The 23884-nt window shown below is 42.0% G+C and overlaps 1 protein-coding gene across 2 annotated transcripts in view; it reads left to right on the top strand.

Annotated features, from left to right (window-relative positions):
- The window catches only part of taf4b (TAF4B RNA polymerase II, TATA box binding protein (TBP)-associated factor), a 344452-nt gene that overhangs the window by 114199 nt on the left and 206369 nt on the right, over positions 1-23884 (top strand). The window lies entirely within an intron of this gene.

The raw sequence follows: 23884 nt of genomic DNA, 5'->3' as shown, positions 1-23884 counted from the left end.
GGAGTCCTGTAGGGGCTGCAGCCTACCTTTTTTTAATCATGGTCAAAACTCTGTCATAAGCATACCTGCCAATTTTATGTGAGGTGATTCAAGTATATAAAGTGAAATTCAGTTTTCATTTTTTAATTGAAAAAATATTATATATTTTAGAAAGGACAGTCTTTATGGTGAGCTCAAATATTTAACTCCTCATCATTTTAACTCTTGCTTAACCTGATGTGGTTCTACTTCATGGACATCCTATATTGCTGAACTACTTATACTGTCACAGAGGATGAACCTAGAAGCCCTGTGCAGGAGCGTTATTTTGCTTGTTTGTAGCTTTGATCTCAGTCTTGCTGTTGTTACCCAGATCTTGTGACCATAGGGGAGGATTGCATCCTGTCTAGTAAATCAGAAAATCCAATTAACCAGCTATTGTTTCACTATCACTGTCTGGTATAATATCTACAAAAACTGCTGTCCTAGCACCCAATAATCAATTTTGAAGTCTCTGATTTGTGGACAAGACCCTTGGGTAATTAGGGATATCTCCTAACCCCCTTACTTGTAGAGAACAAGCCACATTTGTCTGAGAGAGGACCATATAGTCTCAGATTTGCTTGTGCCAAATACTATCCCAGAAGCATTGCAAAGAAGTGGAGAAAATAATTTGCAAAGAGCAGAAATGTATTCAGTCCTTAGCTGCACCTTGATATCTTCTACATGAAAATTATAACTAAGAGAGGAGCAAATACACATAGATAAAAGGCATATGAAAAGAGTTCTTCTAGAGGTACAGAAAGTGAATGGGAGGCAACAGCAATCCAGAAAACCGTATACTTTGAAGCACCTTCTGTAAGATACTGTGGGGTACTAGATTATAAATATTTACCAGATCCACAAAGCATGCACTTTATAGAGAAAGTTTTATACATTCCCTTTACTCCTGAAATATCTGTGGAAGGGGAAACAGCTGATCCTTTACTTTGTGGCCAAGACAAACTGTTCCTTCATTGTTTGAGGTTCTTGAAGCAAGTGAAATCTCAGTAGCATGGCCTAGTCTTTCCAATGAAAGTTGAGGATTGTGACCCATTGTTATCTCACTTTTTAGATATGGGGCTTATTATTTTCTCAGAGAGCTTTTTCTACTTTTTGCCAGTATCTCATGTTGAGACAAACGTTTCCTTCTTTTGCTGAGAACAATGTGGTTTAACGTCCTGCTTTTTGTTGAATGTTTTGTCAGAGCTTCTTTGAAGCCATCCAAAATTTGTACTCAAGGTCTCACCAAGCTCCACCAACAAATGGGACCTCACTTTAGTGTCTACTGTATCTATTGCCTTTTTGGCCTATCTGCATCTCTTAAGGCATTTTCACACTTAGTTTTGTTTTGTTCTGAATCAGGGCATGTTTTTTGTTTACTTTGCATAAATTTCCAGGTAATTTGGTTGTGTTTCACACTTCTCATTCCAATCACACCTTCCCAATTTATTTACATCTTTTAGGTCTGTCTAGCTGAAAGTTGATCCATCTAAACCTGTTAACTGTCAAGTGGTTATCAGATGGCTTGGCATGTCTCCATACCCAGTTTTCCAGAACATAAAGCCTTAGGTCAGATGACACAACTACAGAGTCTTATCATTTGTACTTGGCTCAAGGTTTTAGATACTTGTGAGCATTCTTTTGTTCATTATCAACAAAGGCAGTTTTTTTCTTTCTTTTATTTTTGACTAGAATGTTTATGTTATGTTACAATAAAATATGGTAATACTGTGGCAACAAAAAAATGCATACTTCCAAGTTAAACTAAAGTTTACAAAAACAGTATGCTATTATTTGTGACATATTTGAAAAGCAAATAAGTAATGTACCTTTAGTATAAAGACATGTGTTGGTAATTGAAAGTAATTATGAAGTACTTGTATATTTATACTTTTAAGATGAAATATTGATCTGTACCTAGTAATTATTGGTAAATATTAAGGTTGTGAATCTATTAAAAAATTGCATAATTTTATGGAATTAATCGTAATTAATCGCATCTAACATTGAAATATGCAGTCATAAAATACTTAAATCATGAAGTAATTATACATGTAATCACAAAGTTAATGTAGACTTGACACAAAGGAATTTTTACAAATTTAATAGCACTAGGGGGCTTCGCCCCCTGTTCGCTTCGCTTGCCAACCCCTGTTTTTGTTTTTCCGGATACACACTTTTAAGATTTTCTTTGTACCATAATTCAGGATAGCATAATTTAGCTTTCTCTGTTTGGAATTTCAGCACAGACAAAACCATCTACATCATCAGCAGTTAATAATTTTTTTGCAAAGTAATTCATACATGCATGTGAGGTAAACTCAGTTTTTGAAATTCGCGCCTGTTTTTTTTTTGAGTTTTTTGTTTGAATTCCAGTTTTCATTATCTCTACCTGCTCTGCATTTGTTTGACCCCCTTGTTTTTTACCCTTTTTATGACGTTTTACTTTGTTTTCTGCTCTGTCTTTTATTTCTGACCTCGCATTATCCTGCTTTTTTTTTAATGACACCTGGTCCGTGGTGATTATTTTCCCTTTTTCAAGTAATAATTTCCATTTGTTTGCGCCCCTGCGATCTTTACTTTTTTTTTACACTTTCTAATTTTCTTACTTTCATATTCTTTAACTTTCTCCACGTATTGCTCCAACTATTTTTTTATTTATTTTTTTTTTTTTTTGAGCCTTTTGAATTCCACTGCTTTCATAAGCCGTAACCTGCTCTGTCTGTGTATAGCGCAAATGTCCCCGATTGGACGTGCTTTTTTTTTTTTCTTCAATTCCACTTGTTCCGGGCTGATAATTTCCTTAATTTCTGAATTTGCACCTAGATTATTCTTTGTCTCTCCAACGCTTTTGAGTCTCTTTTCTCTGCGCTGCTTTCTTCTTTGCTTTGTCATCTACATTTCATTTATAACGTATTGTCCTTATACAGTACACTTTATATAGGGTGGTCAAGATCTAATTATGCAATTTTCATTATGCTATAACATATTTAAGTTTATTACATAGAAAATCACCCGAAAAATCCCGGACCATCAAGAAGTGTTTGAACTGACGACATGAAGAATCGTCTTTGCGCCGAACTGAAATCATCCCCACATTAATCAAAGTCATCCAGACGATCTGGATCTGCATAATTAGATCTGGACCACCCTGTATGCGCTGAGAGCCCTGGATCTGTTTGTGCTCAAAGCCAAAATACAACTGAGTGTGTTTGCTGGCTACCCTTGCTCTTATTTATTTGTAAGTAATGCGTGTCTTGCAAGAATCTCGTGTTCTATGTCATCACGAGATGGTCCTGGGTCAATCTTTTGGCACAAAGTCTCATGTTTAAGGTTCCCGCAAGACGCTCCGTGGCCAGTCTCTCTAGTGTCGCGGGTCATTTAAGTGTCTTCCATGATCTTAACGTGAAGATCACGTATCATCACCCTACTGTTTCTCTCCAGGATTTTTTTTTATAATAGAGATATAGTTTAAACTTAAACAATGACCTGAAACCTTGACTTTTAACAAAATACACTTGAGCAAGTACAACGTGAATTTGAATGCCTTCCTAAAAGGCGAGCTGAAAAGAAGGCAATAAGAAAACAAGGCCAATGTATTAATTCTCAAATTGGTATGCCATATGAGACACACGTGTCAAAGTAAAATTAAACGATCAAAACGACTGTAGACTTTGAATACACTGCTAAAGACTGGCTTAATTGAAATAAGCATCTCTTAAACGGGCATACATTGAAACTTGTGTTAAAACTCTGTAAATGCTATTCTCAAATGTTCAACGTCATAACCGACTTCATAATTCTGCTCTAAACAAGTGTTTTTCAACTGGTGCACAATGATGGAGACCCAGGTGTACTGTATAGGACCACCTGTATGAGCAGCGGGGAAAATGCATCCAAAGTGCTCACTAAGTGCCATGTCTGTGAACACCAACCTCCAAGCTGCTTTTTTTGCCAGGGTCTCTGATTGCCCGGCCCCTTCGGACAGTTTATCAAGTGTATATTTAAGGCTTTTATAGTTGGTAGAATCGTGGTGTGCCTTTGAAGTTTTTGGGTTACAAAAGTGTGCCACCACAGAAAAATGGTTGGAAAACCTTCCTCTACTTACACCTTTGCTCCTGGCACTCTAAAAAAAGTTCTCTGTAGCAGCTATCTCACTTAAAAATTGACACTGTGTGTTACTTGGATGGTTATGTTGCATTCTTTGCAAAAATTATCAAAGATAGTACAAACTGGAATAATGGGTAGAGTGAATAAGGTGCTATATAGGTGCCCAACTTGGCACAGATTCACACTGAGGCATGTGTTCAATAAACAAAGTTTTATTTTTCTCTTCAGCCATGGGGCATTTCTTCCCTGTGCCCCACAGGCCCAACACAGTCCCAAACCACTTCAACACAACACAGCCCAAACCAATTCTTCCTCTGATGGTACCACCACTCCTCTCAGGCAACCTCTTCCTCCCAATTCTGGCTCCTGAGTAGTGGCTGCAGGCTCTTTTTTTAGCCCTCCCGAAGTGCTCCAGGTGGTAATTGGTCTAATTAGGCTGCACTTCCGGGTGTGACTGTATTCCAGCCCATAGAGGCTCATTAAGCCTTGCAGCTCCTCCGGGTGGTGGCCATGGAGCCCAACAGGTCTGAGTCCTGAAGTCCCACACCTGTGGCCCCGATGTAACCCAGGAGGGCTGCTACCAAGTGTTCCGGGGGACGTAGAGTGCATCCCATGGCTGCTCCCCTGGATCCAGTGTTGAAGCGGCGTCCCGGCCGAACATGGGACCCGGCCGCCCGTCACACTAGGCATAATCATTACAGCTCTGTTTCATAGAATTTTGTCAATATATTAGCGCAGCAAGCACTGCAAGCTACCTGGCAGACTTAAGTTTTTATACAGAGACTTATTTTTGTTTTAGTGCCACTCAAAGCAAACATATTTTGCACGTATGTGATATGACATTGAATCAATCTTCTTACAGAAACATGAAAAAAGAAAACAAAGAGCGTAATTTTTGCCTTTGCTAGTTTTCTTTAATATTGCTCCAGGACTACCATTAACACCCCTTCCTCCCTCTCCCGTGCACCTATGTTAATACAGTAATCCCTCCTCGATCGCGAGGGTTACGTTCCAGACCCCCCGGCGATAGGTGAAAATCCGCGAAGTAGAAACCATATGTTTGTATGGTTATTTTTATATATTTTAAGCCCTTATAAACTCTCCCACACTGTTTATAAATATTCCCTGCACAGTTATATAGCATAATCCCTTTGTATTCTCTTAGATATTAGGTAAGATTCATTGAAATTATGTATATAAACACACTGTTTATATACAGTAAAACCTAAATATTATTTTAAAGATATCGAGTGTCTCCGATATGACATATGTGACAGCCATTACGATACACAGGCTACTAATAAATACTTACAATGCAAGAAAAATAGTATACAGTAAATGTGTGTACAGTGACACTAAATGTACGTACATGTACTAAACTAAGTGCTGTAAGTAGAAAATTAATTATGCCTACTCACCAACAATGACACGGTGACTTGTCCGATAACAATGAGTTTAATTTTACTGCACAACAAAGGAGAGCGTTACAGCCCTTCTAAAGGAGCCTCTTCAGGCGATTGTGTAGCACTGCCGTTGTTCTTCTTCTGGCAGTCTTCAATCCAAATCCCTAAAGCAGATTCCATCCAGACTACTGCCTTATTACATCCACTTGCAACTCGTTTTGCACCCTGGTTAAAAGGACACTGTGGCCGTAGATCTTTTATTCCTTTCCTACTTTTTAAATAAAAAGAATCGTTGCTGTAATGATGCTGTAATGGCGTCCTACAGCGGTGTAGCTTTTCCCTTCTTTCAACAAATCCAAAACGTTTACCTTTTCGGTAATTGTTAACATCTTCCGTTGGCGCTTGGGCACGGCCCCTGAAGCAGAAGCAGGAGCAGATCGTTTTGGAGCCATAATGAAGGGCTTGACTATGCACAAAGATAAACGCAAAAGAGCACAAAAGTTAACTCTTTACACAGCGAAACACGTTGATGCTGAATGAGCGAGACGAGACTTCCTGGTTAACACTGCATTCAGCACACAGGAACTTAACTGCGTGCTCTGATTGGTTAGCTTCTCAGTCATCCGCCAGTAGCGTCCCTTGTATGAAATCAACTGGGCAAACCAACTGAGGAAGCATGTACAGAAAGTAAAAAGACCCATTGTCCTCAGAACCCGCGAAGCAGCAAAAAATCCGCGTTATATATTTAGTTATGCTTACATATAATATCCGCAATAGAGTGAAGCTACGAAAGTCGAAGCACGATATAGCAAGGGATTAGTGTATGTATAAATCAGGGACCAAACACCAGTACCATGTACTGACATATGTGGCAAGGCATTGTGAAATGTGTTATTTGAAACTTTTAAGTTCAATTTTATTTCTGAAAAATGTGAAAGGTATTGTATAAATTTGATACTGGATATGTATGTAATTGTTTAGGTGCAACTCTCACTGGAAACGGGCTCGACTTACTGCCGGCAATGCGGACCAAGCTCTGACACCGGTTGTACAGAGACCGAACAGCTCTTATCAGGGGTCCGTACCCCATACTCCCGAGCACCCCCACAGGATTCCCGAGGGACACGGTCGAATGCCTTTTCCAAGTCCACAAAACACATGTAGACCGGTCGGGCAAACTCCCATGCACCCTCCAGAACTCTGCTAAGGGTGAAGAGCTGGTCCACTGTTCCGCGACCAGGACGAAAACCACACTGTTCCTCTTGAATCCGAGGTTCGACTATCCGACGGACCCTCCTCTCCAGAACCCCCGAATAGACTTTTCCAGGGAGGCTGAGGAGTGTGATCCCTCTATAGTTGGAACACACCCTCCGGTCCCCCTTTTTAAAGAGGGGGACCACCACCCCGGTCTGCCAATCCAGAGGCACTGTCCCCGATGTCCATGCGATGTTGCAGAGACGTGTCAACCAAGACAGTCCTACAACATCCAGAGCCTTAAGGAACTCCGGGCGTATCTCATCCACCCCCGGGCCCTGCCACCAAGGAGTTTTTTGACCACCTCGGTGACTTCAGTCCCAGAGATGGGAGAGCCCACCTCAGAGTCCCCAGGCTCTGCTTCCTCATTGGAAGGCATATTAGTGGGATTGAGGAGGTCTTGAAGTACTCCTCCCACCGACCCTAACGCCCGAAGTCGAGGTCAGCAGCGCACCATCCCCACTATATACGGTGTTGACACTGCACTGCTTCCCCCTCCTGAGAGGCCGGACGGTGGACCAGAATCTCCTCGAAGCCATCCGAAAGTCGTTCTCCATGGCCTCTCCAAACTCCTCCCATGCCCGAGTTTTTGCCTCAGCAACAACCGAAGCCGCGTTCCGCTTGGCCTGCCGGTACCTATCAGCTGCCTCCAGAGACCCACAGGACAAAAAAGTCCTATAGGACTCCTTCTTCAGCTTGACGGCATCCCTCACCGCGGTGTCCACCAACGGGTTCGGGATTGCCGCCACGACAGGCACCGACCACCTTCGGCACAGCTCCGGTCAGCCGCCTCAACAATAGAGGCACGGAACATGGCCCATTCAGACTCAATGTCCCCACCTCCCTCGGGACGGGTTGAAGTTCTGCCGGAGGTGGGAGTTGAAGCTACTTCTGACAGGAGACTCTGCCAGCCGTTCCCAGCAGACCCTCACAACACGTTTGGGCCTACCAGGTCTGACCGGCATCTTCCCCCACCATCGAAGCCAACTCACCACCAGGTGGTGATCAGTTGACAGCTCCGCCCCTCTCTTCACCCGAAAGTGTCCAAGACATATGGCCGCAAGTCCGACGACACGACCACAAAGTCGATCATCGACCTGAGGCCTAGGGTGTCCTGGTGCCAAGTGCACATATGAACACCCTTATGCTTGAACATGGTGTTCGTTATGGACAATCCGTGACGAGCACAGAAGTCCAATAACAAAACACCACTCGGGTTCAGATCGGGGGGGCCATTCCTCCCAATCACGCCCTTCCAGGTCTCACTGTCATTGCCCACGTGAGCATTGAAGTCTCCCAGCAAAACGAGGGAATCCCCAGAAGGTATGCCCTCTAGCAACCCCTCCAGAGACTCCAAAAAGGGTGGGTACTCCAAACTGCTGTTCGCATACGCACAAACAACAGTCAGGACCCTTCCCCACCCGGCGGAGAGAGGCCACCCTCTCGTCCACCGGGTAAACCCCAATGCACAGGCTCCAGTGGGGGCAATAAGTATGCCCACACCTGCTCGGCCTCTCACCGGGGGCAACTCCAGAGTGGTAGAGAGTCCAGCCCCTCTCAAGGAGATTGGTTCCAGAGTCCAAGCTGTGCGTCGAGGTGAGTCCAACTATATCTAGCCGTAGCTTTTATGGACAGAATTTCTAGGCGCAGCCAGGGTGTTGAAGGGGTCCGGTTTGGTGGACTCAGGATTGGGTCACTGCTTTTTGCAGATGATGTTGTCCTGTTTGCTTCATCAGGCCGTGATCTTCAGCTCTCTCTGGATCGGTTCGCAGCTGAGTGTGAAGCGGCTGGGATGGGAATCAGCACCTCCAAATCCGAGAGCATGGTCCTCAGCCGGAAAAGGGTGGAGTGCCCTCTCAGGGTTGGGGGAGAGATCCTGCCCCAAGTGGAGGAGTTCAAGTATCTCGGGTCTTGTTCACGAAAGTGAGGGAAGAATGGAGTGTGAGATCGACAGGCGGATCGGTGCGGCATCCGCAGTGATGCGGGCTCTGCATCGGTCTGTCGTGGTGAAAAAGGAGCTGAGCCGTAAGGCAAGGCTCTCAATTTACCAGTCGATCTACCTTCCTACCCTCACCTATGGTCATGAGCTATGGGTAGTGACCGAAAGAACGAGATCGCGAATACAAGCGGCTGAAATGAGTTTCCTCCGCAGGGTGTCTGGGCTTTCCCTTAAAGATAGGGTGAGAAGCTCAGTCATCCGGGAGGGGCTCAGAGTAGAGCCGCTGCTCCTCCACATCGAGAGGAGTCAGATGAGGTGGCTCGGGCATCTGATCAGGATGCCTCCTGGACGCCTCCCTGGTGAGGTGTTCGGCACGCCCAACCGGGAGGAGGCCCCGGGGAAGACCCAGGACACGCTGGAGGGACTATGTCTCCCGGCTGGCCTGGGAACGCCTTGGGATTCTCCCGGAAGAGCTGGAAGAAGTGGCCGGGGAGAGGGAAGTCTGGGCCTCTCTGCTTAAGCTGCTGCCCCGCGACCCGACCTCGGATAAGCGGAAGAGAATGGATGGATGGATGGATGGATGTTTAGGTGCACACCTAACTTTTTTATATTATTGTTTAACTTCGTTGTTGGCCATGGATGCGGCAGTATTTTTTAACGTTAAGCAGTCCACATTAATCACAAAAATTAACGCGCTAGCTTTCCCAGGCCTAGTAAATGTGTATTATTCAGTAAAAAGAAAATCTAAATATCAAGTAGAAAATCTAAATTTGTAAGTTTTTTACAATTGAAAGCAGGGTTTCATGCATCGTAGCTCACAGCATCATGATTGTGTTCACTGACACACAGATTTAACATGTCAACATTCATAGAGCTGGGTAGTCATCATTTTTCTGTCATTACTTCTAGTCTAGCCAAATACTATTACAGCTGTAACAGTCAAATATATTTTTTTCTCTTATCTTAGGCCAACAACATTAGCTCACAATATTCAGCGTATTCCAGCATGCTGCAGCAGTAGGACATATTTTAGTGCTTTAGGAAAAAATGTCAACTACAGAAGAATTAAGTTTATCAGCAGTGGATTCAAAATATTTCTTTTATTTCATTTCTGCTTAAATTGAAATGGACACAGGTAATACATCATTATGTTGCAAATTCTGAATTGCAGAAAAAGCAAATGTATACAATCACAGATAAAGTAAGGGTGTTTTTTAAGTTGCCCACAAAGCTGTTAGTCAGATTTTCTGTCTGGTGTTTTTCTCTCATGATTATTGTCCTTTTTTAGGAAATTAATGTATGCACTTTCATGTGCTTCATCTATTTAAACAATACACAGAAACATTTACACCAAGTATCTCTAATTGCATAGTACTTGAGGGATGTTTGTTTTAGAAAAGTGCTATATAATATAAACGAGTTGTGTTTGCTTAAAACATGTTTAAAACCAAAGTAATGTAATTTATGTTTTTTTTTTCATAACTTGTATTTCTGTGGATTTGAAAATATTTGTGATTATGCTTGTTTGCTTTCCCATTCATTATAATTTGATCTAGAATTGGTGTATCATTTGGCTCCTAATACATCTGTCTTCCATTGTAGACTGAGGTTGGCTCAATAAAGGCATGCATAGACACCTGACTGGCTAAAAATCATTGTATATTGTATGTTTTAACTCCCATCTGGAGTAAAGTAGGCCTGGGGTTTATAGTTTCCAAGTTTAAGATCAGCCTGCTTAAAAAAACATATGGCTTGATTATCCAGAAGAAAATGGAAAAGTGGATTAATTGTATATTTATATTTATACTCATTTTAAATGTGTATAAAATTGAAAAATATTTTTATTTTATTTTTAAATACATTTAATACATTGAGTTCTTTATTTGCCCTACTGTAATTATTTTGTTTTACACCGTAATTAGATTAAAAGAGGGAACTAAAGTATATATCATCTTTACCTGGAATTGAATAATTCCCTTATGCAGTTTCTGATACATGTTGTTGTAGATTGTGCAAGTCAGACCAGACTTCACAATTAAAAAAAATTGTAAATCCAGCTATAATTCAAGATTTACTTTTGGGTCCTATCCCAGTAGGTCCAGTCCGGTATACCATCCATGGACAACCTCCTCACATGCACAAAACACCTTGATCCAAAGGAACAGTTGGTGTGTTCTGAATTCTCCCTGATTATTTAAACCTTCGTTACAAAGATTAAATCAAGTTGCTGTGTGTGGTAGCCACAATTTAGGTTTTTTTTTTTAACCAGCAATAAAATTTTTTTACCCATTACTCTAAGTTTATATCGTATATAGTAGTATTAATAGTAGTAGTAGTAGTATATAGTGGATACAGACCTCTAATATCTGTAAGGATTTTAATGCTGTCTCTGTGTTGTAGCATTTTGGGGTTAATTTCTGTGTAAAGCAGTACAGCAGTACAATTGTTAGTGCTGCGGAACTGTGGAATTTTGGTTTGAACTCTAAGCTGGGTTTTGTTTGAACAAATTGTCCAAATACGAACCATCTCATTGTGAGATTTCCTCTGAGTGCTGTGTTTATTCCAAACACCTCAAACATGTCTTCACATAATTGGCTACTTTAAACTAGCCCTGTAAATGGGTGTGTGCTTGAGTGTGCCCTGAGGGGAACTAGCACCCAACCCAAGGCTGGTTCCCTCTCTTGCATCCAGTAGCCCTCAGATGGGCTTCAGCTACCTATGAAACTTAACTGGATAACTTAACATGGATAACATGGATGGTTGTGAATGCTTTGGCCAGTAGATGGCATCCTGCATTGCGACCCTTTCTCCTACCACCATGTTCAGTCATTCTCTTTACATTAATTATAATAATAATTCTTTACATTTATATAGTGTTTTTCTCATTACTTAAAGCGCTACCACACAGGGAACACACAGGATGCAAACCCATGATCTCCTAGCAGCGCTACCACTGTGCCACCTACGTGGATAAAACAAAAAATAATTACTGCACGTTTTCTGTTTACTTACAGTAAATTTACCTAATCTAAAAAATATTTATTACTTCCTAATTTAGCTTCTTGAACGTACTTGCATATCCATCTAGTTGGTCTTACATTTTCAATTTTAATTTTCATTCATTGATGGAAGCTTGCACGTTGACATATTTCTGTGTCAATTTGTTGTTATTATGTATATTCATATTTTTAATGCTTCTTTGATCTTTGATTAAACAATTGTGTCTAGTCTGCACTTAAATACATTTACCTAGTTTAAATTTGCCTGTTCATTTAACTGATTTCTAGAAAATGAATTTATTCAGTGTTGTGTACTACATGTATTTTGTGATCAGCAGTGGGAAATCTCCAATCAAAATATTTTTGTTGGGATTATGATTAATCAAGAGGATGCTACAGAATTAACAGTACCAGAAGCAAATTTTTCAGTTGTATTGTTATAAATCGCAGATACAGGTATAAGCTATAAGTTTGTCATAGTTTGCTTTTACTGTACATACCATGTGTTTATTACGCATATGATTCTGTTGCATGCCCAATCTTCGTAATGGGTGCTATTACAGTGCAAAGTGGGTATGCCGCAAACTCTAAGAAATGCAATATGTGAGTTAAAAATAAAGCAGTGCATACATATTGTACAAGCAATAAAGCAAAACAGTGGCTGTTAATATTTTATATTAAAGATATCACCTTTTAGCATCTGTGCAGAGAGTGTTATTCCCATGTTTTTAAAATACCATAAATAGTGATCATTTCTTAATTTGGCATCTCTCAGCTAAAGTCTTCATAGATATATATAGCCTAGCATATATGTTTTAATGAAGTTTCATTTCTTTTTTCCTCCTTAAAACTGTCTTATTTTTTGATTACATCAGCAAAATTGTGTTAACAAGTATTACCAACATTTGTTCAGACTACTATAAACTAGAATGTGATACCAGACAAGGATGCCCTTTGTCACCACTGCTATTTGCAATTGCCATTGAACCACTGGCAGTTCACTGTCGAAATGCTTATCAGATAAAGAGGATTATCAGAGAAGGACTGGAACAGAAAATTTCTCTATATGCAGATGATATGGTACTGTATATATCAGACCCACAAAATTCTGTGCCTGCAGTCTTAACAGCACTTACAGAATTTCAAAAGATCTCTGGTCTCAGAATTAATATGAATAAAAGTGAGCTTTTTCCAGTGAATTCTCAAGCATACAATATCAGATTGGACACCTTCCCTTTTATCATTGCAGATCAGTTTAAATACCTAGGAGTAAATATCACAAGTAAATTATAAAGCTCTTTATCAACAAAAGTTTACCATCTTAATGGAAAAAATTAAGAAAGACTTGCATAGATGGTCAACCCTTCATCTCACTCTAGCTGGAAGAATTTTAACGTTTTTAAGATGAATATCCTTCCTAAGCTTCTCTTTTTATTTCAAAACATTCCAATCTACATCAATAAATCATTTTTTCAGCAATTAGATTCAACCATAACCTCGTTTATTTGGAACTCAAAGCATCCACGTATCAAAAGAGCGACCCAACAAATACCTATGGCAGATGGTGGCATGACTCTAGCCAGCTTTCAGTTTTATTACTGGGCAGCAAACATGCAAGTTATAAAAACCTGGACACAAATAGATGAACATACACAGGCCTGGTCAGCAATAGAAATAAAATCCTGCAGTACTTCTTGAAATTCCCTGCTTTGTGCCCCAATAAATGCAAGTTATCACCAATATACTAATAACCCAATTGTGCTTCACTCACTCAGAATATGGAATCAATGTAGAAAGAATTTTAAGATGGAAAATCTTTTATCTGTGGCACCTGTGTATGAGAACCACCTTTTCCAACCCTCGCAAACACATGCAGTTTTTAATATCTGGAAAATATTTGGGATTAAATTGCTTAGGGATCTTTTTATACACAACATCTTTGCATCCTATGAACAATTACATTCCAAATTTTACTTTCTAGAAACACATTTCTTTCACTATCTTCAAATTAGACACTTTGTCGAACAGAACCTGCCCGATTTCCCTCATCTCGCACCTTCCTCCATGCTGGAAAAAATATTGATCAGTTTGGAGGACTCGGACAGCATTTCTGCAATATATAGAACTAGCCAACCCGCGGCGTACCATACGCCACATAATCAGGCTGTTTTTTTAATGATTTTTAAGCACAGGGAGAAAAGTAACATTTGAAAAATCGGAAATGTAATAAATCAGCAAGAAAAGCAACATTGTAACAATGCACGGAACGAACCAACACACAATCGTCTGTGACTGAAAACTGGCGGACCGCCATCGCACCCTGCCTGCTCATGTGCCCACCTCCAACTCGTCACTTGAGTTGTCGTCGTCTTTGCACAGTCCACATACACCTGTGACCCACGTAGACTTTTCATTGCTCTGTATGGTTTTGGCTGCTTTTCTATATATAATCCACCAAGACACCCGACCACGGTAGTAGTACGAATTGCTGTATGTAGGGTGTAAAACAGTTGCTATGGTGCACGCGGTCGTACGTCATAACCGAAAACTCGGTTTTTAAGACTGCTTACTTCATTGTGTTTTAACCTCGGTTGTAAAGGATTGTTTTAAGGATCCCATGGGATACCCCTCGCAAACCGTTTTACATGCTGCATATGGCGATTCATCTCCGTGAAAAACATGCCTCTATGAACAGTTGCTCGGAGGTGCATGTGGCCTCTACGACAGATGAATATAAATGACACCGTTTTTTCTGTGTCGTCGCGTCCGAGTTGGTGGCTGTGGCTCTGCGAGTTGTCGTCATATCCAATGGTCTTGGAGTTCGTGGGCGTGGCTCCTTCCTGCGTGCGCCATAGGTGTCTTACTTGTCGGCGGCTTAGTGAATCCACACCCCTTCTGACGTGCTTTACATGGGTGTCTTGCCTTAGTGAATTATATATTTAGATTATTTTACAGTCCCTCCCATTCAAAGATCAAAGAGGACAATGGGAAAAAGATTTATCACTCAACATATCAGAAAAGGAGTGGAAGGTAGGAATGCAGAGAATTCACTCAAGCTCCATATATGCAACGCATACAATTATTCAACTTAAAATTATATATCGAGCATCTGTCTTGCTTAAAACTGTCCAAAATGTTTCCAGTGCAAGATCCACCCTGCGAACTCTGCAATCAAGTCCCAGCCTCACTGGGTCACATGTTTTGGGCCTGCACCAAATTAACACCATTCTGAACAAAAATTTTTAAGTGCCTTTCAGACTGCCTTTGTGTCACAGTCCCACCTAGCCCATTAATAGCTGTGTTTGGTGTTCTTCCAAATGGGCTTAAAGCGAAGAAGGACAAACGGTGATTGCCTTTATTACACTACTAGCAGAATACCCGCGCTTCACAGCGGAGAAGTAGTGTGTTAAAGAAGTTATGAAAAAAGAAAAAGAAACGTTTTAAAAATAACGTAAGATGATTGTTAATGTAATTGTTTTGTCACTGATATGAGTGTTGCTGTCATATATATATATATATATATATATATATATATATATATATATATATATATATATATATATATATATAGATAGACACAGACACACGCACATACATATATACAGTATATATACATATACATATATATGCTGTGAACGATAGGGGGCACCCTCGCTCCCTTGAACCCCTGTCCACGACTCCAGACACCAAGTAAAAGTCCAAATGTTGACTTTATTTTCTTGCCACAGTGCACAAAGCACACTCTCCTCCACAATACTCATATAATAAATCTCCAATACAATAAACCAATCCTCCAGCTCCCAGACGCGTTGCCACCCTTCCACCCAGCTCAGCTCGTTGTCTGGGAGTTCCCATAGTCCTTTTATAATCCCTGACCCGGAAGTGTTTCTGCCCAATAGTCCACAAGTCCTTTTCCCTTCCGGGTCAGGTAGATAGTCCCTTTCTTCAACCCGGAAGTCCGCCGCTCTTCCTGTGACGAACCTCCAGGTCACAGGGCACGAAGAAGCCCTCGGTCCTCCCTGCAGCTCCCTCCTGTGGCCCCCACGGCATCCAGCAGCGCTTTGCATAAAAACTCCAATGTCCATGATGCCCTGCTGGTCTTCTCGGGACCTCTACGCTGCAAGGAGGGCTCCACCTGGCGGCTTGGGGGTATTGGCCGGGATAAATGGCCGGCCATCCATTACAATGCATATATATACATATATATATACATATACACATATATACATATGCATATATAGCAAAATACCCGCGCTTTGCAGCAGAGAAGTAGTGTGTTAAAGTAATGAAAAAGAAAAGGAAACATTTTAATAATGTAACATGATTGACAATGTAATAGTTTTGTCATTGTCATGAGTGTAGCTGGCATATATATATATATGCACATCTACATATATACAGACACACATTTACATACACCTATATCTATCTATCTATATATGTATATCTATCTATATGTATATATCTATATATCTATATCTATATATATATATATATATATATATATATATATATATATATATATATATATATATATATATATATATATACACACATATCTCCTTTGGGGTGCAAGGAGCTATTGCTGGGGGTGCCAGAATCCATTGAGGAAGAAAAATTTAAAACATTATTTGTACAAAATCTTAATTTATCTATCCATTCCTAAATAATTAAATGGCAGGCTATTTCGTATCAGTGCAATATGCTGCTTGTTAAAACGGATGACTCGTAATCTTACGTGCACTTAGTGCTGCGTGGGTGTTATGAACTATCGTATTTGTTCAAGTTCTATTTAAATTTTAAATATAAGTAATTTTTATTTGGTCGACAGAAATATGTTTAGTAGGAATGAAAGTTAAATTTAATCATCATTGCATAAATTTTTCTTCACCATAGAAATTTAAAGACTAAATCCAACTTCCATTCATACCAAAGATATTTCTGGCGACTAAATAGAACCTACTGTAGTATATCCAAATTTGAGCTGTTGAGCTGTCAGCCTGCCTGCCTCGTCACCCTCGCTTCGCTCTTACTTTTTTTCCGTTCATTTAATCTTGGCTAGTCGCGGAAATATTATAACATGGAAGGAGGATTACACCGAGTATGGCTTTACCAAAACAATCATTGATGTCGAATAAAGTATCTATGATTCCAAAAGCTTAAATTGGTGATCTGGTTTTCTGCGTTAACCTCATATTTTTTCATACTTCTTCCCAAACAGGGGTTGCGAGAGTAAAATGAATCATTAAGCGCTGATATATATATATTGAAATAGTTTTACTATCAAACAATGCAAACAGTACGCGGCACGTGCTTCGCCCTAATTCTGGGCTCATCAGGCAGTACACACGCACTGCACCCACTCTCGCGAATCGAACCTAAGATGTCAGCGGTAAAGGTGAAGCCTCTCATGTTGCGCTATGGTGTGTGGGTCATTTATTTGACAGTATTGTAGATCGGGGTGTATATATAATTTGAGGCATTTCAATTCAAATGGGAGATCAGAGGGTATAACGGTGATGCCAGCAATACATTCAGAGTGTGGCGCTCTGCTTTTTCTGTGTAGCTGCCTTCACACAGCCTCTCCGCTGCTTTATAAATGAACGCCATAGAAAGCCATCACCTTGTAAATTGTGTAATGCGTTTTTTGAACAGGTTTGATGCATGGAAGTGATCACTCGTACTGCGTTCAGTAAGTTCTCGTGAGCTGCTATCTTGTGTGATGTTGCGATGTCTACGGCTTAATTTAATGTTATCTAAGACCGGTACTTAAAAGTTTCTGGCTGCACTCCGGTTGTAATATGACGAAGCTGCGCAAGCTCACTTTTGAGAATGCAAGTATAGTTGTCCAGGAGAAAAGCAATCTTGCCTGAAATCAATGGCATCGTTTTGTAGGGTCTGTCCTTGAGACTTATGACTTGTCATCGCGCAGCTGAGCCTTACTGGAAATTGGAGGTATCCGAATTGAAATGGGAGATTAAAGGGTATAAAGGGGACGCGAGGAATACATTGAGTGTGGAGAAACTCTAGAGACAGCGTGTGTATTAACTTGTGGATTTTTCTGTGAGTATTTGGTGGGAGTGTGATGAAGTTGCTTCGGAAGACGCCGTTAGCTGAGCTCAGCTCAGAGCGAAATGAGGTAAATGGGAGGGGATATGATGACGTGACTCCCCCAACCACGTTAACTGTCAATCCCCCACAAACACAGTCTCTCGGAATTTGCATAAGCACACCCCTTCACCTGCAATTTTAACTTAGTTACAAAGTGATCAAAACTCTCGTTTATATCCTGCGTCCTCTCATTAAACTTGTATCCCGCATTACCTGTGGGCATGAGAAACACCAGCGGCACCCTGTCTATTAACTTAATTTAAAGTTTAGGTTTATACCTTTCTTTCCGAAGTAGCAGCACTCATTAATATGGTAGTATATGTCACTCGCTCGCTTCTTATTGTTTCGCTGCCTTCTCAATTATATAATGCATGTTTTCTTCAGCGCTTTGGAGCTCTTCCTGGTTTTCTACGTAGTGCGTTGACAGTCAGTTCACGTGATTACGTGGGAGGCGTGATGATGTCACACGAAACTCCGCCCCCCATGGCTTTCTAGCTGAACTCCATTACAGTAAATGGAGAAAAATACCTTCCAGTTATGACCATTACGCGTAGAATTTCGAAATGAAACCTGCCCAACTTTTGTAAGGAAGCTGTAAGGAATGAGCCTGCCAAATTTCAGCCTTCCACCCACACGGAAAGTTGGAGAATTAGTGATCAGTCAGTCAGTCAGTGAGTGAGTCAGTGAGGGCTTTGCCTTTTATTAGTATAGATTGGCACGTAGACTTATTTTGCTAAACTGGAAGAATCCTAACTCTCCTCTTTTAAGTGAGTGGGTAACTGATGTTTTATACTATTTGAAATTGGGAAAAATGTGTTTCTCAGTTAGAGGATCTGTGCAGACCTTTTTCAAAACCTGGCAGGATCAAATCAATAATAATTTGGAATAAGCTCTTAAAGCATTGAAGAAATAATTCTCTTCACCTTTTTTTTTTTATCTGCCTATTAAACTCATCAATTTATGTATTTTGACCAGCTTTAAGTTTTACTCTGTTGGCCATGCTCTCTTTCTCGGGGGGGTTGTATTGTTTTAAATCCTATTTTTTGTAAAAAATTGATCTATCTGTGTGGAATGATTATAATTCAATCAATAAAAATAAAAAAATAAAGGAAATTCTACACACCTTTAGGAATATTTTGGTGGTATTGTATGGTTGGAGATTTACCTCATGTACTGGTGGAAGGTAAGTTGGTTGGTTTTTGATGAATAGAGCACTCCATTAGAGCATTACATTTGTCAAAAGGATACATTTTATCACAAGGTCTCCAAGATATTTTACCTTTTCCACCTAAGGCAGGTGCTGCCTCTTAACTACACAGAGTAACCCATTCATTTCTGCCAAAGGACCATAAGCACTTTAATTGTGAAAGTGATGAATTTTCATCCCATCTACAGTATATCACACTCTGCTACAAAATGCCCCAGTGGAAAATGGAGATTACATTTGGATTTGACCAAGAGTGAAGCATTATCTGAGTGGTTATTTATTTAAATTTGACATAGTTTTGAACTTTTTTGTTGCTGTATTGTGTTTGCAAGTCTCTTTTTAACACTCAAGCCCAATCAACTCTTAAGTTACAAACATCCTTTGTATATGTGTATTCTTTTCATGCAAATTACAAGTAGTAGAAGTTATATATTCACTTGACAGAATCCTACAACAATTTTACTTAAGGCCAAAAAGGTAGATAAGACTTACTCTGCTTATGCCCTAATCAAAAGACGTTTGGAGTCAAATGCCTTATCTAGGACCAGGTTTGAAATCTTAATGTTAATTTTTTTAATCATTCGAAGGCTGTCTGTTGTATCATACATAGAATTGACTGTACACCCTGGGATTTTATATTTGTTGTGTATATAGTACAGCAAACCATGACCATCAGTGTGTTTATTGTCCATTCCTATGGTTTATATAGAGTCATGTCCAGTAAGGCGGCCGAATATCTTACCTTTCCTAATAGACAAAGAATGATTGAAATACACAAACACAAGTGCCACAATCTCTTTGTATTTTTGTAGAGTTCAAGTGTAAGAGTCCCTGGCTGTGTGTTTTCCTTTTGCAAAAGTAAATTTGAAATAAATTAATCATTTTCACACGTGCTCTACCTCATTCTGGTGTTAAATCACAAAAACTTGTTATTGCTTAATGCTACTCTGATCACATTACAATAAGTAAAATATTCCACATATTCTTCTTCTTTCACCTGCTCCCATTAAGGGTCACCACAGGGATCATGCATGTTGCTATGTCATGCCCACCATCTTCATGTTCCTCCTCATCACATCCATAAACCTAGATCTTCCTCTTTTCCTTTTGCCTGGGAGCTCAATCCCTAGCATTCTTCTCCCAATATATCCAGCATCTCTTCTCTGCACATGTCCAAAGAAACACAATCTTGCCTGTCAAACTTTATCTCCAAACTGGCCAACCTGAGCTGACCCTCTAATGTGCTCGTTCCTAATCCTGTCCATCCTTATCACACCAATTGCAAATCTTAACATCTTTAACTCTGCCACCTCTAGCTCTATCTCCTATCTTTTTGTCAGGGGTCTTCAATCTAAATAACATAACTTGTCTCAGTACTGCCTTGTAGACCTTCCCTTTCACTCTTGCTGGTACCAGTCTGTCACAAATCACTTCTGACACTCTTCTTCACACACTCCAACATGCGTACACTATCTTCTTCACTTCTCTTTCACACTCCCCATTACTCTGTACTATTGATCCCGGGTATTTAAACTACTCCACCTTTGCCAACTCTAATCCCTGCAATCCTCACCATTCCACTGACCTCCCTCTCATTCACACACATGTATTTTGTCATGGTCCTACTGAACTTCATTCCTCCTTGCTCTAGAGCATATCTCCATCTCTCCCGGGTTTCTTCAGCCTGCTCCCTGCTCTTGTTACAGATCACAGAGTCATCAGCAAACATCATAGTTCATGGGGACTCCTGTTTGATCTCCTCTGTCAACCTGTCCATCACCTCTGCAAATACGAAAGGGCTCAGAGATGATCCCTGATATAATCCCACCTCAACCTTAAAAACATCTGTCACTCCTACCGCAGACCTCTCCCTTTCCTAGTACATATCCTGTACCACTCTTACATACTACTTTGCCAAACCCAACTTCCTCAAACAATACCACAATACCAGTACCATGTTTATTAAAATTATTTAAAACAGGCATGTCAACAACAACAGAAATATGTGCGGTCCGCATGACAGATACTAGTTAGCACTAAACTTGTACAAAATGATTACTGTCGTTTGTGATTGACTCATTCTGCATCTTCGGCATTACTTATTGACTTTCCTTACTTCTGCCTTCTGACAAAAGCACGTCTTCCCATTGCATTACAGTACCGGAAACGTCATCTGCTAGTATAGTTGCAGCTGCGAAGTCACAACTGAAGTGCTAGGATGCGGTCCGTGGCCCACTACCTGGCTGCGAGAGTACTGCCAGCAACGGAGACTCACTAAGTGAAGGGCTATAGCAAAAAGGCTGCCCCTTTCACTGAGGACACTTTTCAAAACACTAGGTGGGCAGAGCTTTGCAGCGGTGCAGAAAGAGGAGAGACCGCGGTGAGAGAGTATTACAACAAAGTATTATGTTTCTGACAGTTTCCCCATATGACACGAGTCCACAGAAATCTCGTTACGAAGTACATTCATACTTTCATTACAACGAAGTGATCTTGAAATGCTTGAATGAATCATCCACAGAGCAGTTAGTTCTGCGGTCACAGCTCAGTTGTGGACATTTGCACAACGATCCCCAAACAGAAACTCTGTTAAAAAATGTTATTTCTTCGAACTTTCCTTGTACTGTTTTTTGGCTGTTTTTGTTTTGTGTGGTTTTAAGTGATACCTTTCCCTTATTGCTCGTCAACATTTGAAAAACATCCATCCATCCATCCATCCATCCTCTTCCGCTTATCCGAGGTCGGGTCGAGGGGGCAGCAGCAAGCAGAGAGGCCCAGACTTCCCTCTCCCGGCCACTTCTTCCAGCTCTTCGGGAGAATCCCAAAGGCGTTCCCAGGCCAGCCGGAGACATAGTCCCTCCAGCGTGTCCTGGGTCTTCCCCGGGCCTCCTCCCGGTTGGGCGTGCCGGAACACCTCACCAGGGAGGCGTCCAGGAGGCATCCTGATCAGATGCCCGAGCCACCTCATCTGACTCCTCTCGATGCGGAGGAGCAGCGGCTCTACTCTAAGCCCCTCCTGGATGACTGAGCTTCTCACCCTATCTTTAAGGGAAAGCCCAGACACCCTGCGGAGGAAACTCATTTCAGCCGCTTGTATTTGCGATCTCGTTCTTTGGTCACTACCCATAGCTCATGACCATAGGTGAGGGTAGGAGCGTAGATTGACTGGTAAATTGAGAGCTTTGCCTTACGGCTCAGCTCCTTTTTCACCACGACAGACCGATGCAGAGCCTGCATCACTGCGGATGCCGCACCGATCCGCCTGTCGATCTCACGCTCCATTCTTCCCTCACTCGTGAACAAGACCCCGAGATACTTGAACTCCTCCACTTGGGGCAGGATCTCTTCCCCAACCCTGAGAGGGCACTCCACCCTTTTCGGCTGAGGACCATGCTCGGATTTGGAGGTGCTGATTCTCATCCCAGCCGCTTCACACTCAGCTGCGAACCGATCCAGAGAGAGCTGAAGATCACGGCCTGATGAAGCAAACAGGACAACATCATCTGCATAAAGCAGTGACCCAATCCTGAGTCCACCAAACCGGACCCCTTCAACACCCTGGCTGCGCCTAGAAATTCTGTCCATAAAAGTTATGAACAGAATCGGTGACAAAGGGCAGCCCTGGCGGAGTCCAACTCTCACTGGAAACGGGCTCGACTTACTGCGGCAATGCGGACCAAGCTCTGACACGGTTGTACAGAGACCGAACAGCTCTTATCAGGGGTCCGGTACCCCATACTCCCGGAGCACCCCCACAGGATTCCCGAGGGACACGGTCGAATGCCTTTTCCAAGTCCACAAAACACATGTAGACCGGTCGGGCAAACTCCCATGCACCCTCCAGGACTCTGCTAAGGGTGAAGAGCTGGTCCACTGTTCCGACCAGGACGAAAACCACACTGTTCCTCCTGAATCCGAGGTTGACTATCCGACGGACCCTCCTCTCCAGAACCCCGAATAGACTTTTCCAGGGAGGCTGAGGAGTGTGATCCCTCTATAGTTGGAACACACCCTCCGGTCCCCTTTTAAAGAGGGGACCACCACCCCGGTCTGCCAATCCAGAGGCACTGTCCCGATGTCCATGCGATGTTGCAGAGGCGTGTCAACCAAGACAGTCCTACAACATCCAGAGCCTTAAGGAACTCCGGCGATCTCATCCACCCCGGGCCCTGCCACCAAGGAGTTTTTGACCACCTCGGTGACTTCAGTCCCAGAGATGGGAGAGCCCACCTCAGAGTCCCCAGGCTCTGCTTCCTCGTGGAAGGCATGTTAGTGGGATTGAGGAGGTCTTGAAGTACTCCTCCCACCGACCCCTAACGTCGAAGTCGAGGTCAGCAGGCACCATCCCCACCATATACGGTGTTGACACTGCACTGCTTCCCCTCCTGAGGCCGGACGGTGGACCAGAATCTCCTCGAAGCCGTCCAAAGTCGTTCTCCATGGCCTCTCCAAACTCCTCCCATGCCCGAGTTTTGCCTCAGCAACAACGAAGCCGCGTTCGCTTGGCCTGCGGTACCTATCAGCTGCCTCCAGAGACCCACAGGACAAAAAGTCCTATAGGACTCCTTCTTCAGCTTGGCGGCATCCCTCACGCGGTGTCCACCAACGGGTTCGGGATTGCCGCCACGACAGGCACCGCCACAGCTCCGTCAGCCGCCTCAACAATAGAGGCACGGAACATGGCCCATTGGACTCAATGTCCCCACCTCCCTCGGGACATGGTTGAAGTTCTGCTGAAGGTGGGATTTGAAGCTACTTCTGACAGGGGACTCTGCCAGCCGTTCCCAGCAGACCCTCACAACACGTTTGGGCCTACCAGGTCTGACCGGCATCTTCCCCC

This window comes from Polypterus senegalus, chromosome 5 (genome assembly GCF_016835505.1).
Source record: "Polypterus senegalus isolate Bchr_013 chromosome 5, ASM1683550v1, whole genome shotgun sequence".
Lineage (NCBI taxonomy): Eukaryota > Metazoa > Chordata > Cladistia > Polypteriformes > Polypteridae > Polypterus > Polypterus senegalus.
The sequence above is the reverse complement of the archived record's forward strand: the minus strand, read 5'-3'. Positions and strand labels throughout refer to the sequence as shown.